The sequence below is a fragment of the Schistocerca nitens genome, chromosome 12, assembly GCF_023898315.1.
Source record: "Schistocerca nitens isolate TAMUIC-IGC-003100 chromosome 12, iqSchNite1.1, whole genome shotgun sequence".
In the NCBI taxonomy this organism is placed as follows: domain Eukaryota; kingdom Metazoa; phylum Arthropoda; class Insecta; order Orthoptera; family Acrididae; genus Schistocerca; species Schistocerca nitens.
The window spans coordinates 17530991-17548759 of record NC_064625.1 but is presented as its reverse complement, the minus strand read 5'-3'; the positions used below and the strand labels follow the sequence as shown (position 1 = coordinate 17548759).

General features: G+C 44.2%; 1 protein-coding gene across 1 annotated transcript in view; it reads right to left on the bottom strand.

Annotated features, from left to right (window-relative positions):
* The window catches only part of LOC126215342 (carbonic anhydrase), a 177337-nt gene extending 161269 nt beyond the window's left edge, over positions 1 to 16068 (bottom strand). The window contains exon 1 of the mRNA XM_049942024.1: positions 15970 to 16068. The gene's annotated coding sequence lies outside the window, so the exon portion shown is untranslated. The remainder of the gene's footprint in view (positions 1 to 15969) is intronic.
* Between the last annotated feature and the right edge of the window lie 1701 nt (positions 16069 to 17769).

Genomic DNA, 17769 nt, shown 5'->3' with positions numbered 1-17769 from the left:
AAGCTTCTTCATCTCCCAGTACCTACCGCAACCTACATACTTCTGAATTTGCTTAGTGTATTCATCTCTTGGTCTCCCTCTACGATTTTTACCCTCCACGCTGCCCTCCAGTACTAAATTGGTGATCCCTCGATGCCTCAGAACATGTCCTACCAACCGATCCCTTCTTCTAGTCAAGTTGTGCCACAAACTTCTCTTCTCCCCAATCCTATTCAATACCTCCTCATTAGTTACGTGATCTACCCACCTTATCTTCAGCATTCTTCTGTAGCACCACATTTCGAAAGCTTCTATTCTCTTCTTGTCCATACTAGTTATCGTCCATGTTTCACTTCCATACATGGCTACACTCCATACAAATACTTTAGTGTAAAGATACATTTTCGTAAACATTGTGTTTGATCATGTACTTTGCTGTATCAGAAGGTGTTGTATTAAGATCATGTAGTCTTCTCGTGTGGCTATATTAAAATACGCGAGTGGCATCCCAAAGAGGTGATACATTATTTCAGAACAGAACCTCGCCAGAAGTCAGTTTCAGCCTCAAGATACAGAACCTACGACCTGCGTGCTGTTTTCTGCGCTGTGGACATCAACTTGAAGACAGCAGGTTAGTGAACTGTAACAGAACCTTCGTATTCGACACAGTGCAGTGAACACAACTGGGCGCCTCACGTGTACTGCATGCACAGAACAAATGCGCTCAGTGACGTCATCTGCAGTAATGCAGAGCAGGTAAAGGAGGATGGTCGTTACTAACACCAGCAATCAATTCATTCTTCCCTTCTTGCCGTAGCTGGAGAAGTTACGGAACGGCCTGCTCAATGTAGACAAGTGTAATGTGCTGCGAATACATAGAAAGATAGATCCCTTATCATTTAGCTACAAAATAGCAGGTCAGCAACTGGAAGCAGTTAATTCCATAAATTATCTGGGAGTACGCATTAGGAGTGATTTAAAATGGAATGATCATATAAAATTGATCGTCGGTAAAGCAGATGCCAGACTGAGATTCAGTGGAAGAATCCTAAGGAAATGCAATCCAAAAACATAGGAAGTGGATTACAGTACGCCTGTTCGCCCACTGCTTGAATACTGCTCAGCGGTGTGGGATCCGTACCAGATAGGGTTGATAGAAGAGATAGAAGTTCCAACGGAGAGCAGCGCGCTTCGTTACAGGATCATTTAGTAATCACGGAAGCGTTACGGAGATGATAGATAAACTCCAGTGGAAGACTCTGCAAGAGAGACGCTCAGTAGCTCGGTACGGGCTTTTGTTGAAGTTTCGAGAACATACCTTCACCGAAGAGTCCAGCAGTATATTGCTCCCTCCTACGTATATCTGGCGAAGAGACCATGGGGATAAAATCAGAGAGATTAGAGCCCACACAGAAGCATACAGACAATCCTTCTTTCCACGAACAATACGAGACTGGAATAGAAGGGAAAACCGATAGAGGTACTCAGGGTACCCTCCGCCACACACCGTCAGGTGGCTTGCGGAGTATGGATGTAGATGCAGATGTAGAAGAAGTCCTTACGAGCCTTGTGGCCTGCGTGGGAACACATTCGATACTAATATTGTACACTTCCTTAAGCGTGGTACGCCCTCTTTCCCTGTGTTAGTCTGCCGGTTATATCCACCTTGCATCGTCCGCCCCCGGTAGCTGTGATCAGCACGACAGAATGTCAATCCTAAGGGCCCGGGTTCGATTCCCGGCTGATTCGGAGATTTTCTCCGCTCAGAGACTGGGTGTTGTGTTGTCCCAAACATCAATATTTCATCCCCATCGACGCGCAAGTCGCCGAAGTGGCTTCAAATCGAAAGGCTTGCACCCGGCGAATGGTCTACCCCCTAGTCACACGACGTTTACACTTACATCCACCTTGCATTGCCCGTCGTATTGTTACTTTGCTCTACGAAAGCAGAATTATTTCACTTCATCTATCACACGGTCCGCAATTTTTCTTTAAGCGTGTCCTAACGACACTCGTTTACTCTCAGTCCGTATTCTGTGCTCATGAGACAGTTCATTCCACCGAACATGTTGTAAGAGGTCCATGACTAAGAAATTTATTGCTAGCGCACTCGAGCAGATGTAACTTCGATGGATTGCTCACGCGCTGCCTGCGATATGTATGCTACAATAGAATCGCAGACCAGAGAGAACTGTCGGCGGCAGTAGTGGTAGTAGCTCAGAGTCGGTCTGTTGGGTCAGGTCGCTCTTAGAGAGCAGTTGTCTAGTTGTATAAGTCACAGAGAGCACTTATGTCCTGTGTCGAGTTGCCGGGGCTGGTCGTGAGGAGAGATGGCGGTGCCTGAGCGATGTAATACACTCCTGGAAATTGAAATAAGAACACCGTGAATTCATTGTCCCAGGAAGGGGAAACTTTATTGACACATTACTGGGGTCAGATACATCACATCATCACACTGACAGAACCACAGGCACATAGACACAGGCAACAGAGCATGCACAATGTCGGCACTAGTACAGTGTATATCCACCTTTCGCAGCAATGCAGGCTGCTATTCTCCCATGGAGACGATCGTAGAGATGCTGGATGTAGTCCTGTGGAACGGCTTGCCATGCCATTTCCACCTGGCGCCTCAGTTGGACCAGCGTTCGTGCTGGACGTGCAGACCGCGTGAGACGACGCTTCATCCATGGGGGACAGATCCGGAGATCTTGCTGGCCAGGGTAGTTGACTTACACCTTCTAGAGCACGTTGGGTGGCACGGGATACACGCGGACGTGCATTGTCCTGTTGGAACAGCAAGTTCCCTTGCCGGTCTAGGAATGGTAGAACGATGGGTTCGATGACGGTTTGGATGTACCGTGCACTATTCAGTGTCCCCTCGACGATCACCAGTGGTGTACGGCCAGTGTAGGAGATCGCTCCCCACACCATGATGCCGGGTGTTGGCCCTGTGTGCCTCGGTCGTATGCAGTCCTGATTGTGGCGCTCACCTGCACGGCGCAAAACACGCATACGACCATCATTGGCACCAAGGCAGAAGCGACTCTCATCGCTGAAGACGACACGTCTCCATTCGTCCCTCCATTCACGCCTGTCGCGACACCACTGGAGGCGGGCTGCACGATGTTGGGGCGTGAGCGGAAGACGGCCTAACGGTGTGCGGGACCGTAGCCCAGCTTCATGGAGACGGTTGCGAATGGTCCTCGCCGATACCCCAGGAGCAACAGTGTCCCTAATTTGCTGGGAAGTGGCGGTGCGGTCCCCTACGGCACTGCGTAGGATCCTACGGTCTTGGCGTGCATCCGTGCGTCGCTGCGGTCCGGTCCCAGGTCGACGGGCACGTGCACCTTCCGCCGACCACTGGCGACAACATCGATGTACTGTGGAGACCTCACGCCCCACGTGTTGAGCAATTCGGCGGTACGTCCAGCCGGCCTCCCGCATGCCCACTATACGCCCTCGCTCAAAGTCCGTCAACTGCACATACGGTTCACGTCCACGCTGTCGCGGCATGCTACCAGTGTTAAAGACTACGATGGAGCTCCGTATGCCACGGCAAACTGGCTGACACTGACGGCGGCGGTGCACAAATGCTGCGCAGCTAGCGCCATTCGACGGCCAACACCGCGGTTCCTGGTGTGTCCGCTGTGCCGTGCGTGTGATCATTGCTTGTACAGCCCTCTCGCAGTGTCCGGAGCAAGTATGGTGGGTCTGACACACCGGTGTCAATGTGTTCTTTTTTCCATTTCCAGGAGTGTATAAGGTAAAAGCAAAAATTATTATTATTTATTGCCGCGCGCATATATAATTTGTAACAACTGATTTTGTACTATCGTTATATCAAGTCCCATGTAAATGTTTTAAAAAAATCTTTTAATAATAATCTTTCTTATAAAAATAACTTTTCACAATCATTCATCTGAATTTAAAGATTTTACTAATTTTTTCTATCCATGGTCATCCCGATTATTGTAAACAAAATTTAGTTGTTTCTTTTTATAAAAAAAATGGTTCAAATGGCTCTGAGCACTATGCGACTTAACTTCTGAGGTCATCAGTCGCCTAGAACTTAGAACTAATTAAACCTAACTAACCTAAGGACATCACACACATCCATGCCCGAGGCAGTATTCGAACCTGCGACCGTAGCGGTCGCTCGGCTCCAGACTGTAGCGCCTAGAACCGCACGGCCACTTCGGCCGGCTGTTTCTTTTTATACATAACAAATCTAGTGGCCAGCATTGCACTGGGCTGTGCCAGAAAAATTTCTTATTATAGCAGATATATACGCGTTATCCGGCGACATAATTGAGGTAAGAATTTTCAGTTTATTGAGAACGACTTTTCAGGGCCATGACGCAGCATTGCTGACGTCCAGATTTACCAGTTTAGATTCACATTCAGATTATTATTATTGAAAAGTTATATATGAGTCACTATTTTATATAGTCACCTTATTGTTGCGAGGTTACGGAGATAATTTATCTGTTGGGAGGTTACAATGTCCCGTAACCTTTCTCACTTTCATAGTGGATACCAGTCACTATGGAATGTGGTGTGCACTGTGCAGCTAGAATCTGTCCAGGAATTTTCGGTTTTCCAGTTGGAATGTGCGAATATTCCTTAATAGCTGCTACCCGCAGCAGCATTCGCATATCAGTGGTGATGGTGGGTAAGCAAGCTACTAATATTTATAAATGTGTGTATATATAGTGGCGTAGAGACGTATAGAAATGCATTCAGTGGCAGTATGTAGGTACATAATGTTTTTTCTCTTATTTTGCTGCGTGTCTAAATTGAAAGCACGCATTATATTTTCTAACTATACTTAAAAAATGACTCGTGTCAGTACACTTGTACACCGTATGTGAGATTTTACCACTACACAGGGTAACCGTTTCTTCCTTCCGTCTCAATGCATTGTGACACCTACATTGTTTAGCCATCCCCTAAGATGGCTAACTTATGATTAACATAGCCAGTTAATGAATAATAAATAAACCAAAAACCTCGCACGTTCCACATGTAAAGCTACGACTTTCTGTTTGTCGTACAGCCTTTAAATGACGCCGTCTTTGTGAGTCTCAGAGCGACCTGAAAGCTGCGAGAGATGCATTACGTTCAGCGTCTAAAATGCGACGGCCTTGTAACTTATTAGTATGGAAGTATAGGTTAAACACGTAGATGTCTGTATAAGCATTGCGTTCATTACCTTGAATTGTTTTATGAAGAACATATCAATAATAAAAACATTTAGCTACAATGTAACAGGTCAGCAACTGGAAGCAGTTAACTCCATAAATTATCTGGGAATAGGCATTAGGAGTGATTTAAAGTGGAATGACCATATAAAATTAATCGTCGGTAAAGCAGACGCCAGACTGAGATTCATTGGAAGAATCCTAAGGAAATGCAGTCCGAAAACAAAGGAAGTAGGTTACAGTACGCTTGTTCGCCCACTGCTTGAATACTGCTCACCGGTGTGGGATCCGTACCAGATAGGGTTGATGGAAGAGATAGAGAAGATCCAACAGAGAACAGCGCGCTCCGTTATAGGATCATTTAGTAATCGCGAAAGCGTTACGGAGATGATAGATAAACTCCAGTGGAAGACTCTGCAGGAGAGACGCTCAGTAGCTCGGTACGGGCTTTTGCTGAAGTTTCGAGAACATACCTTCACCGAGGAGTCAAGCAGTATATTGCTCCCTCCTACGAAGAGACCATGAGGATAAAATCGGAGAGATTAGAGCCCACACAGAGGCATACCGACAATCTTTCTTTTCACGAACAATACGAGACTGGAATAGAAGGGAGAACCGATAGAAGTACTCAAAGTACCCTCCACCACACACCGTCCGGTGGCTCGCGGAGTATGGATGTAGATTTTCACAAATATGATAAAGTTCAAAAGTCAAATAGTACACAGCTTTTTCAAAGACTAATTATTGCTCCATACTTCGCGTTATATTATTCAAATCAATAAATATCTTGTACTATGCATTATCTGCAGTTCTTCCTCAACCATTCAAGCTACCTCCATACCAAATTTCATCAAAATCGGTTCAGCGGCTTACTCGTGAAAGCGTAACAGACCGAGTTGCTTTCGTGTTTATAATATTAGTATGAATTTCTCATGTATGGTCACGATAAAATTACTTTGAGAATAGGTCGCACACTTTAAAGTAAGCATTCAGCACTCCTATGCTCCATTCGTGTAATAACAGTAATACTGCCAGCAGATAGCAGCAAGGCAACCAGTTACCATTAATCTTGTAAATGGATTTTGTTTATTTTATGCATTTCAACTACGGACTCAAGAAATTTGTAAACAGGAGATATTTTTGTATTTTTGTTTAGTTCAGGAAAATAAATATCCTGAAACAGACTGAAAAATCGTGGAATGGAAACAGTAAGATGCCTGGTAATATGTTGTGAAAATGTGAAAATTTTAACCTAGGTTTATTTTATTTACTTAAAGGCGAAATCTTAGAAAAAGCTTTGTGAAATGATTAGTATTCACTTTGTTTTAATACTGGTACCTCTAGTAAATTAAGCATCAAGTAAATTGAAATTTTACATATTTTTTGTTACGTCTGGAATCAATGCACCCTGGGTCCGATGAACAGTCCCATGAAATACGATGTCTCCTTGAGGCAGTGCTATCTCACTGCAAATTCATGACCGCACGTTTGAAGAAAGATTCTGGTGCAGCCATGAGTTCATACATGAAACATTTCCACGAACAATACGAGACTGGAATAGAAGGGAGAACCTATAGAGGTACTCAAGGTACCCTCCGCCACATACTGTCAGGTGACTTGCGGAGTATGGATGTAGATGTAGAAGTAGAAATAGTTCAAATGACTCTGAGCACTGTGGTACTTTAACTTCTGAGGTCATCAGTCCCCTAGAACTTAGAACTACTTAAACCTAACTAACCTAAGGACATTACACACATCCATGCCCGAGGCAGTATTCGAACCTGCGACCGTAGCGGTCGTGCGGTTCCAGACTGTAGCGCCTAGAACCGATCGGCCACCCCGGGCTGGCAGTTCATACATCGTATGTGCAATTCGTAAATAGAGGCAGTGTTAGTTTGGTGTTACCCTCTAACTGTCAGAGTCTTTAGTAAATCTGTAAGAGCGTAGCCAAGTTATTTCAACACTTTTCTCCCCAGATGTGATGGAAGGGCACATTGTTTAACAACTAGAACAATTGCAAAATTTATCACGATTTTGGCAGAGAGGGTGGATATCGCTTAGTGTTTGCAGTCAGTGATACGCCGGTCGTTCCCGGCGGGGTCAGGGATTTTCTCTGCCTCGTGATGACTGGGTGTTGTGTGATGTCCTTAGGTTAGTTAGGTTTAAGTAGTTCTAAGTTCTAGGGGACTGATGACCATAGATGTTAAGTCCCATAGTGCTCGGGGCCATTTGAACCATTTGATACGCCGGTCGCCTCACTGTTCACGCAACTGCGTTAAAAGGTGTGTTGAAGCTTAAAATCAGTCTGCAGAACTGCCGAGTGCCGAGGAGCTGTCGCACTGCATCGCCGGACTGATCTTGGTTTCTGTTACTTGCATCTAGTCCTGGATGTCGCCCCGCCACGGGAAAAATTCTGCGATAAGCTATAGAGCCACAGCAACCGACAGGGGGGCAGAAAACTGGCGCGAACTGAAACACAAATCTACACCGTTCGTCCGAATAGTTACGAAAAAATGGCGCTGAGCACTATAGGACTTAACTACTGAGGTCATCAGTCCCCTAGAACTTAGAACTACTTAAACCTAACTAACTTAAGGACATCACACACATCCATGCCCGAGGCCGGACTCGAACCTGCGACCGTAGCGGCCGCGCGGTTCCAGACTGTAGTGCCTGGAACCGCTCGGCCACTTCGGCCCGCAACAGTTCCGACACTGAGTTTATTCCTCGCCCGTAAGCGACGGCAGCGCACTAAACTATTGTGGCAACTTAAGCTAACAACTTCAAACAACAGAGGTGGGGTTAGGTAATGGACGTACGCTCATACTGTGTCAACGTTGTTGCGTCACAAACCACAGGGGACCAACACTTTCACATCAAGTATTCGAGAGATTCTCCAAGATGTTTTGAAGAACAGAAAATTGCGTGCAAAGTTTCTCCCGCACACCTCGACTCCAGAAAGGAAACGACGGCTTGTGGTCCAGTAACATTAACGTGACCACTTGTGAAAAAACTGAGCGAGGTGGCGCAGTGGTTAGCACACTGGACTGGCATTCGGAAGGACGACGGTTCAATCCCGGGTCCGGCCAGCCTGATTTGGTTTTCCGTGATTTCCCTAAATCGCTCCAGGCAAATGGTTGGATGGTTCCTTTGAAAGGGCACGGCCGACATCTTTCCCCATTCTTCCCGAGACCGATGACCTCGCTGTCTCGTCTCGTCCGCCAAACAGCCCAACCAACCACTTGTGAGAAGCCTGAATAACCACTTTTTTCAGTGCGAACGGCTGGTAGACGTGCGAGAAGAGAGTCACTGAGGTTTTGGAAGGTACCGAAAGGGGCGTTGGTCCACGACGACTCCGATTCTGTAGCCAAATGAGCTAGGTTTCTTGGTGGAGGATCCATGGCGCTAAGACGTGTATATTTCTATTGCCTATTGTCAAACCACAATTTATGAAAGATGTTTATATTTTATTAATAGGATTAAGTAGGAATAATTAATATTTGTCATGTTGGAAATACGTTGTAGTAGGGAATGTCTGCACCAAAGTATTGTTGACAAGAGAGACCGCAAATTGACATAATTTTAAAAGGGGCGGGAGGGACCGCGTTGGATACATTTTAAGAGAAGAGCGGGAAAGACCGCGCATTGATACATTTTGTAATGGTAGCAGGGATTGTCTGCACCAGAAAGCATTGTTGGCGGGAGAGACCGCACTTTAGCGTTCGTAGGAAGTCAGTAGTAAGCGAGATGTGAAGCGATTTGGTAGCAGGTCTGAAGCGAGAGGTTGAGAGGAGCGGTGTGCCTGCCAGCCACTAGCTGTGATATACAAGAGATTATAAACGGATGTACAGAGACATCAAATAAGAGGAACTAAATATTATTGAATTATTTTCTTTGCGAAACTCAAGACTACTGAAGGTATGTTTGCGCTATGCTAGTTGTAAGATTATTGTAAAAAGTAAGTCCCATTTAAACGTTTGTAAAATCATTTCATTACCAGCAGTAAATATTTGAAGAAACGTTTTCAGAATATAATTAATTTTTGCCAGCAAAGTTGCATTACTGATTATAATCCATCCCAGAAACCATCAACGTAAAACTTTGCAAAAATTTTATTGTTGTCAAGAAAAAGTGTAGCTATGAATTACGTAAATTTAGTCAAATTAATTAAATAATAACGTCAGCTTTGCTATTAAAGAATAACGTCAGCTTTGGTAATAAATACAGCCACTTATTATGACAGCCCACCAGCAGTTAATATAGTTAACCAGAGTAAGTATATTCATGTCGCAGTTCGATGTAGCAGTCAGATGGCGATCCAGTAACAGTAAAAAAGGTAAGGAACAGTTTTGGGTTATTGCAGGTAACGACTGAGGGCCACGACGACGACACATTCTATGTTTCGTCGAAACAATCAGCAAATCACTTTTAATAAGCAGCATTTAAATTTGTATGCGAAGATTAAGAAAGAGAATTAATTTCAAAGGGAAGATTTCATTTGTTATTATTAAGCAAGAGATAGAAATCCTAAAGAAGGGTTTCATAGGTTATTGTAGAAGGGAAGGTTGCGTAATAAAAGGGATATAGTGGAGACGGGAAGGTTTCACAGGCCAATCGAGGTGGTCCCAGAGATTCCCCACTGGGTTTAAATTCGTGGAGTTTCGTGCTCAGGGGAGTACGGTAAACTCGCCCTGATGCTCTTCGAACCACGCATGAGGTGTGTGACACGTTGCATTGTCCTGCTGGTAGATGCCATTATGCAGAGGAAAAGTAAACTGCATGTAGTGGTGGACGTGGTGCCGAAGGATAGATGTAAACTTGTGTTGGTCCACTGTGCCTTCCAGACCAGCGATATCACTCAGGGAATGCCACAAAAACATTCCCCAAACCAAAAGCCTCCCACCTGTAGTGTGGACACTTGTGACGATTGTGGCACACGTTTAATTGGAAGGAAAACTGTATCAATTTTTACTAATAGTTTTGCCTACGTAGCAACTTTGATCATCTTCGGCATATATGTAAGCCACATTTAAGAGCGTACAGAATATACGACACTCCAACAGTGTACTAAATATCCTTTTTCTTTTCCCAAACAATCCCGACCACATCTTACATTAAAATCAAAACACTTTAATACCAAAGAAGAGAGAGAGAGAGAGGCGATTTACAATTTGCAATCTTAACGGACCGAAGGACTGGTTTGGTGTATATGAAATCGATAATTTTAATTGCTAAGATAAGCGTGTGTAAATAATGGTATGTTGTCCTTACCTGTTACCTCTTCACTTGTAAATTGATAGTTTGAATTACTAAGATAAGCGTGTGTAAATAATGGTATATTTTTCTTTGCCGCTATCTCTTCACCTAACTTAGCAGCCCCGAGCCGCTACCACTTCACAGTGGCTTGCAGATTACACATGCAGTGATAACATGCTTGTTGAAGCCAGAGGTGCACGAATTCTCCTTCCAGCCTGCCTGCCCCTATCAGGGCTGCAACCGTTAAAGCACCTCAACCTGCCGCATCGGAGGCAGAAGAGAACAAGTTACGGAAGCACAATAGCCAAAGCAGGCCAGCTTGGGTTTCCGCAAGCTTGGCAAGCTTCACATGACCTCCTGCACCTGACAATAGTTTGCGTTTTCAGTCCAGAGCGATTGCAGAATAGAAACGTACATGCTTGCGTGTGGAGTTTCACTACAGCTCAGCTATCTTAAGCGTGAGAGCAGCAAAATGAACAAACCAAACTGCATAAAAAAGGGGATACGTCTGATGTCAACAACTACCGCCCAATCTCTCTTCAGACTGCCTTATCCAAAATTCTTGAAAAAGTAATGTATTGTAGAGTAGCTTCACACCTTTGTAAAAATAAAGTTTTAACAAAATGTCAGTTTGGTTTCCAGAAAAGTTTTTCAACGGAAAATGCTATATATACTTTCACTAATGAAATATTAAATGCTCTGAGTAACCGGAAGTCACCCGTTGGGATTTTTTGTGATCTATCAAAGGCTTTTGACTGTGTAAATCATGGAATACTTCTAGATACGCTCAAGTACTGTGGTATGAATGGGACAGTGCTCAAATGGTTTAAATCATACCTAACTGGAAGAGTGCAGAAAGTTGAAATAAACAGTTCACATAATATGCAAAAAACTGGTGGTTTCTCAAACTGGGGAACAATCAAGAATGGGGTGCCGCAAGGTTCAGTCTTCGGTCCTTTGCTGGTCTTAATATACGTATATTAATGACTTGCCATTCTATATTCACGAAGATGCAAAGCTGGTACTATAGCTATCACACCTGTTTTTCAGAAAATTATTGACTGGTTCTCTGCAAATGGGCTCTCATTAAACTTTGACAAAACGCAGTATATACAATTCCACACTGTAAATGGAATGAGACCATTAATAAACATAGACTTCGATCAGAAATCGGTAGCTAAGGTAGAATATTCAAAATTTGTAGGTGTATGCATTGATGAGGGGTAGAACTGGAAAAAACACACTGAGGATCTGCTGAAACGTTTGAGTTCAGCTACTTATGCTATTAGGGTCATTACAAATTTTGGCGGTATACATCTGAGTAAATTAGCTTACCACGCTTCTTTTAATTCTCTGCTTTCGTATGGCATCATATTCTGGGGTAACTTATCATTAAGAGTGTTCATTGCACAAAAGCGTGTAATCAGAATAATTGCTGGAGCTCATCCAAGATCATCCTGCAGACACTTATTTAAAGAGCTAGAAATCTTCACTGTAGCCTCACAATATATATATTCACTTACGAAATTTGTTATTAACAATCTGAACGAATTCAAAAGTAATAGCAGTGTTCATGGCTACAACACTAAGAGAAAGGATGATCTTCACTACTCAAGGTTAAATCTAACTTTGGCACAGAAGGGGGTAAATTATGCTGCCACAAAAGTCTTTGGTCACTTATCTAATAGCATCAAAAGTCTGACAGATAGCCATATTGCATTTAAAAGGAAATTAAAAGAATTTCTTAATGGCAACTCCTTCTATTCATTAGATGAATTTTTGGATACAGTAAGTGGGTAATTTCCCAACCCCCACAAAAAAATATTGAGTGTCATGTAATATTTTGTGTAGTGTAATATCTTGTGTAGACACCTTTTATTAACTTGACACGTTCCACATCATTACGATGTGTCATATTCATGATCTATGGAACAAGTACTAATCTAATCTAATGTAATCTAAAGGAGAGTGAAGAGAAATTAAGAATTGGTGGGATACATACGAGTCGCGAAACAGAGCTCTGGTCCAGTATGGGAAAAGTTTTCGTGTGTCCATCAGACAGCTTAAAATAAATCGGTATGTGTCTCACAATTCAGATTGTGTAAAAAGTTACTAAACACTCATTCGGGAACCGCGAGGATATTACAGAATGTTTGTAAGTTTGATCAGTTTCGTCACTTCATAACTTTTTTTTTAAAGAGTACAAAGATGTAGTGGCTGAAAAGTGTGTGGAAATGTTTGTTTAGACTTGAGGCCATTTAGCAGTATATAAAAGCACCGTCTTCAGGCCACGAGTGGCCTACCGGGACCATCCGACCGCCGTGTCATCTTCACTGGAGGATGCGGATAGGAGGGGCGTGGCCTCAGCACGCCGCTCTCCCGGTCGTTATGATGGTATTTTAGCGGTATATAAGCTTTCTAAATTTAGGGCAAACATTGATTGAAATAGGAGAAATATATGGCACAGAGGATATTAATAACCACATTCTGGTGGTAGGCAGCGTAGTGCGAAAAAAACTTGGCATGAAAGAAAAGCTTCTTCTTTCAGAAATGTACTTTTAAATTATCGTAAGATAAAAAACGAACTTCGTGTTTCGTAAAATGCATTTGGGGAATTTAGAATGAACTCTTTTGACCACTTAGAATGAATTCAGCGATCCCTGCAATACACAATCTGGAAAAACGTAATTAAAATTGTTATAACTGGGTTCATATTTGGCTGAAACACTCTATGGTTACAGAAACTGGACTTCCAAAACCTTACTTTAGTTGGCGGCGCAGTATAATTTATTAGGAGTCCAATTACAAGACGTAACGGACAACACTACGCTTGTCCGTCCTCTTATATCTACATCTACATGAAAACTCTGCAAATCACATTGAAGTCCCTCGCAGAGGGTTCATCGAACGACCTTCACAATAATTCTCTATTATTCCAGTCTCGTACAGCGTGCGAAATAAACGAACACTTATGACTTTCCGTGCGAGCTCTGATTTCCCTTATTTTATTAGGATGATCGTTTCGCCCTATGTACGTCGGCGTCAGCAAAATATTTTCGCATTCGGAGGAGAAAGTTCTTGATTGACATTTCGTGAGAAGAATCCGCCGCAATGGTTTAATGATATCCACCCCAAATCCTGTAGCCGTCCGGGGTGGCCGAGCGGTTCTAGGCGCTACAGTCTGGAACCGCGAGACCGCTACGGTCACAGGTTCGAATACTGCCTCGGGCATGGATGTGAGTGATGTCCTTAGGTTAGTTAGGTTTAAGTAGTTCTAAGTTCTAGGGGACTGATGACCTCAGCAGTCCCATAGTGCTCAGAGCCATTTGAACCATTTTGAACCAAAGCCTCTATGATGTGCGTAACACCCTCTCCACTATTTCTCGATAATACTAAACTTGCTGCTCTTCTTTGAACTTTTTCGATGTACTCTGTTAATCCTATCTGGTAAGGATATACAACCGTTCGCTCGACGATAGATCCTTACCCAAAGAGAAAGTTGCACACACAGGTCACGCCAATATTCAAGAAAGGTTGTAGGAATAATCCACTAAATTACTGGCCTATATCATTAACGTCGATATGCAGCAGAATTTTGAAACATATACCGCGTTCGAACATTATCAATTACCTCCAAGAGCCGGCCGCGGTGGTCTAGCGGTTCTGGCGCTGCAGTCCGGAACCGCGGGACTGCTACGGTCGCAGGTTCGAATCCTGCCTCGGGCATGGGTGTGTGTGATGTCCTTAGGTTAGTTAGGTTTAAGTAGGTCTAAGTTCTAGGGGACTTATGACCTAAGATGTTGAGTCCCATAGTGCTCAGAGCCATTTGAACCATTTTTGAATTACCTCCAAGAGAACCAGCTATTGACACACAGTCAACATGGGTTTAGAAAACATCGTTCTTGTGAAACACAACTAGCTCTTTATTCACATGAAGTGATGAGGGCTATTCATAAGGGATTTCAAACTGATTCTGTAATTCTAGATTTCCGAAAGTGTTTTTACACTGCACCTCACAAGCGGCTTGTAGTGAAATTGCGTGCGTATGGGATATCGTCTCAGTTATGTGACTGGATTCATGACTTCCTGTCAGAGAGGTCACAATTCGTAGTACTTGACGGAAAGTGTCCGAAAGAACAGATACCATCGGTGACCAAGCAGCACGTTAGAATGGAATTACAATGAAATGAACACCCTTAGCTGCTTACAGGCGTTGACATACGTCAACGGGACTTACATGGCAGACGCTCTATCCACCTGAGCTACAGAGGATAGCGCGACTGCAGAGATTTATCTCTGGCACGCCTCCCGCAAAACCCACATTCTCAAAGTATTGGCCCGCACTACATTCGCAGTGCCCCCGCCCATTATACTCGATGTAAGCAGGAGATGCCGGGTTCGAGTCCTGGTCGGGACACACATTTTCATCTGTCCCCGTTGACGTATGTCAACGTCTGTAAGCAGCTAAGGGTGTTCATTTCACTGTAATTTCATTTAAAATTTTCATTTGACTTGAAAATGCAACGAATACAAATCGGTGCCTCTAAACAATCAATCATTGATTTTGGAGTTCTGGCTTTTTCAATTAGCCAACGGCCTTTCCTCTTTTTTTTTTTTAACTCATTTTGTTCGTTATAGTTCGTTTCAATTGTTCGTGGCGGACGTCACCTGACGCCAGTTGAAGTTCGTTATTGATACATTCATCCATTCACTCAGTTTTTCTTATTACAGAGGGCAGCCAACCCTCTGACCGAACACGCTGAGCTACCGTGCCGACACCTCAGTGGATACACCGGTTCCCGTGAGATCACCGAAGGTAAGCGCTGTCGGGAGTGGTCGGCACTCGGATGGGTGACCATCCACGCCGCCATGCGCTGTTGCCATTTTTCGGGGTGCACTCAGCCTCGTGATGCCAATTGAGGAGCTACTCGAGCGAGTAGTAGCGGCTCCGGTCACAGAAAACCATCATAACGACCGGGAGAGCAGTGTGCTGACCACACGCCGCTCCTATCCGCATCCTCAACTGAGGATGACACGGCGGTCGAATGTCCCGCTAGGCCACTCGTGCCGTGACAACCGAGTGTGTGACTTTAAAATTATCGACACAAACACAATGAAAGTGAATAGAAATGTATTACGAAAGCACGCTTTTCGTAGCACATACTTCTCTTCTCGGCTATTCGAAGTGTATAAACAAAGAGAAATTACAATACTGGGGCCAGAAGCGTCATATTTTCGTGTCGTATTACTGTATCGAATACGCATTTAAGACCAGAAAAAACGTTTGAAGCTGCGTTCCTTATGCTGTGTTGTTCACTAAAACAGTGTGACATTTACTACATAAAATAAATATCGCGTGCAGAAGACAAAAATAACGAACAGGAAGGAATTGTAAACACTCGTCTGCTGATGTTTTGGGGGATCCAAGATGGCGGCAGGCCCCGCCCACTGGCTTCAAAACAACTTACAGCGTAAGTCTGTAGCGCCGCTCCCCTTATTCTACCTCCGTGTGTAGGCTACGGTACAGTACCTGCGCGCTGCGGTAAGTGGCGGAGCGTGCTTCCGGCGGCGCGGGCGGTCTGCGGGCGACTGGCGCTCGCCGGCTCCCGCCAGGTGACAGGGGGCCGCCCGTGTCCTCGGTGGGCGAGTGACGTGGACCGCGCGCCGTCGGCTCGGGTTACCCTGGGGCGGGGGAGGGGGTGGGGGCTCAGCTGACACCCACGCGTGTGTAGCGGTACCCCCTCTACGCTCTGTCGCTCTTCGGCTACCTGTCCGCGCCTCCCGGTGTTGCGTCACTGTCCGCAACCTTTTCATCAGTCAGCGCCGCTCGTCGCCTCGACACGATGAGCCATCCTCTCTCACAAGGGGGACGGCCTGATATGTGGGTCACCAGTTTTGATCAAGTTTTTCAACCGCGTTCTATATTCAAAATAAAGAGACCCGTGATTCGGCTTTTCCCCAGTCTTTGAAAAATAATCGAAATGCGTGAAGAATTTGACAGAGCACTGAAAGACCCAAGTCGAAACAAGGCCCGTGGAGTGGACAACATTCCAATAGAACTACTGATAACCTTGGGAGAGCCAGCCCTGGCAAAACTCTACCATCTGGTGGTGCAAGATGTATACGCGTCATTCATTCTGTCTAGCACAGGGTGGTCAGTGGTCAACCAGGCAGTTGCCTGCAAGTCTTATCACACCCCTGCACCTTCTTCCCTTTTTGTCTATTGCCTCACACCTCTTAGCTTACTTCAGTATTATCGTTATTATTTTTTTACGATACCTTCTTAATAAGGACTTTTGCTTTTGTTTGAGTGTAATGTCTCGTGTTGATTACGCTGGAAGGATTGCATGTCTGTTGTATTGATGCTAGTACAAATAAAGATATTTTGTTTACTTACCCTGTTCCCGGTAAAAAAAATAGAGGGGAGTGATTCAGGGATGGGAAGGGGGAGGCATCGTGGCCAGGCCTCGGGTTTCCACCCCTGCCCACCCTGTCTCCACCAGCTCAGAACTGACAACTCTACTCTTCACTATTTTTTATAATTAAAATAAAAGGGGTAGCATCAAAAAATGAAAATTTACATAACAATGGGGTTGTGTGTAAAAAAAAAAGCGGTGAAGGCTCTACACTACCAAACTGCTGGTCCGTGTTGGATTCTAAGTCATGGGTTTATTTTCTCATTCGATATTTTTTTTCAGTGTATATCAAATGTTGTGGTAACGGGAACACCTTTTTTCTTTTTGTTTTTAAGTGTAATATCGGGAGGTATGATTAATAATCATTTACTAGTAAGAACATATAATGTATTTACAGCTATTTTTATCGTGATGCATAACACACTAGATAGTACTTTCGTAAAAAGAGATGCTCAGCTGATCTGCACCATGAAACTCATGCCATCTTTGTCAGCCGTGTAACGTTTTCTGGCTCAGAATCACGCGGCACCACAGTCAGAACAAAGAACTACGAGAGAGGGGGGACCCTATCAAAATTCATGCGTTGGTCCATACGCACTTGTCCACACCTATCTTTTGAGATATGCTTTTATGTGCTTGGTACGCATCCAATTTGATAGCTGGTTGTGAGGTAACGGGCGAGTTGTGGCGCCCTGGAAATAATCTAAGTGAGCAAGTGGCTGGGTATTCCTTGGCGACGCTGGGTTGATGAAAGAGAGTTGTACCCCGGGAGAGCCAAAGATGGCGGACTTTGTGAAACCTTAACGGCAGAAATTTCACAGTTTGTATAGAAATTAATAGTAGCCAGATGAATCATGATACCTTAAAAAGAAACATGTTCATTACTATTATTTGCACGATGTTTCTGATGGTGT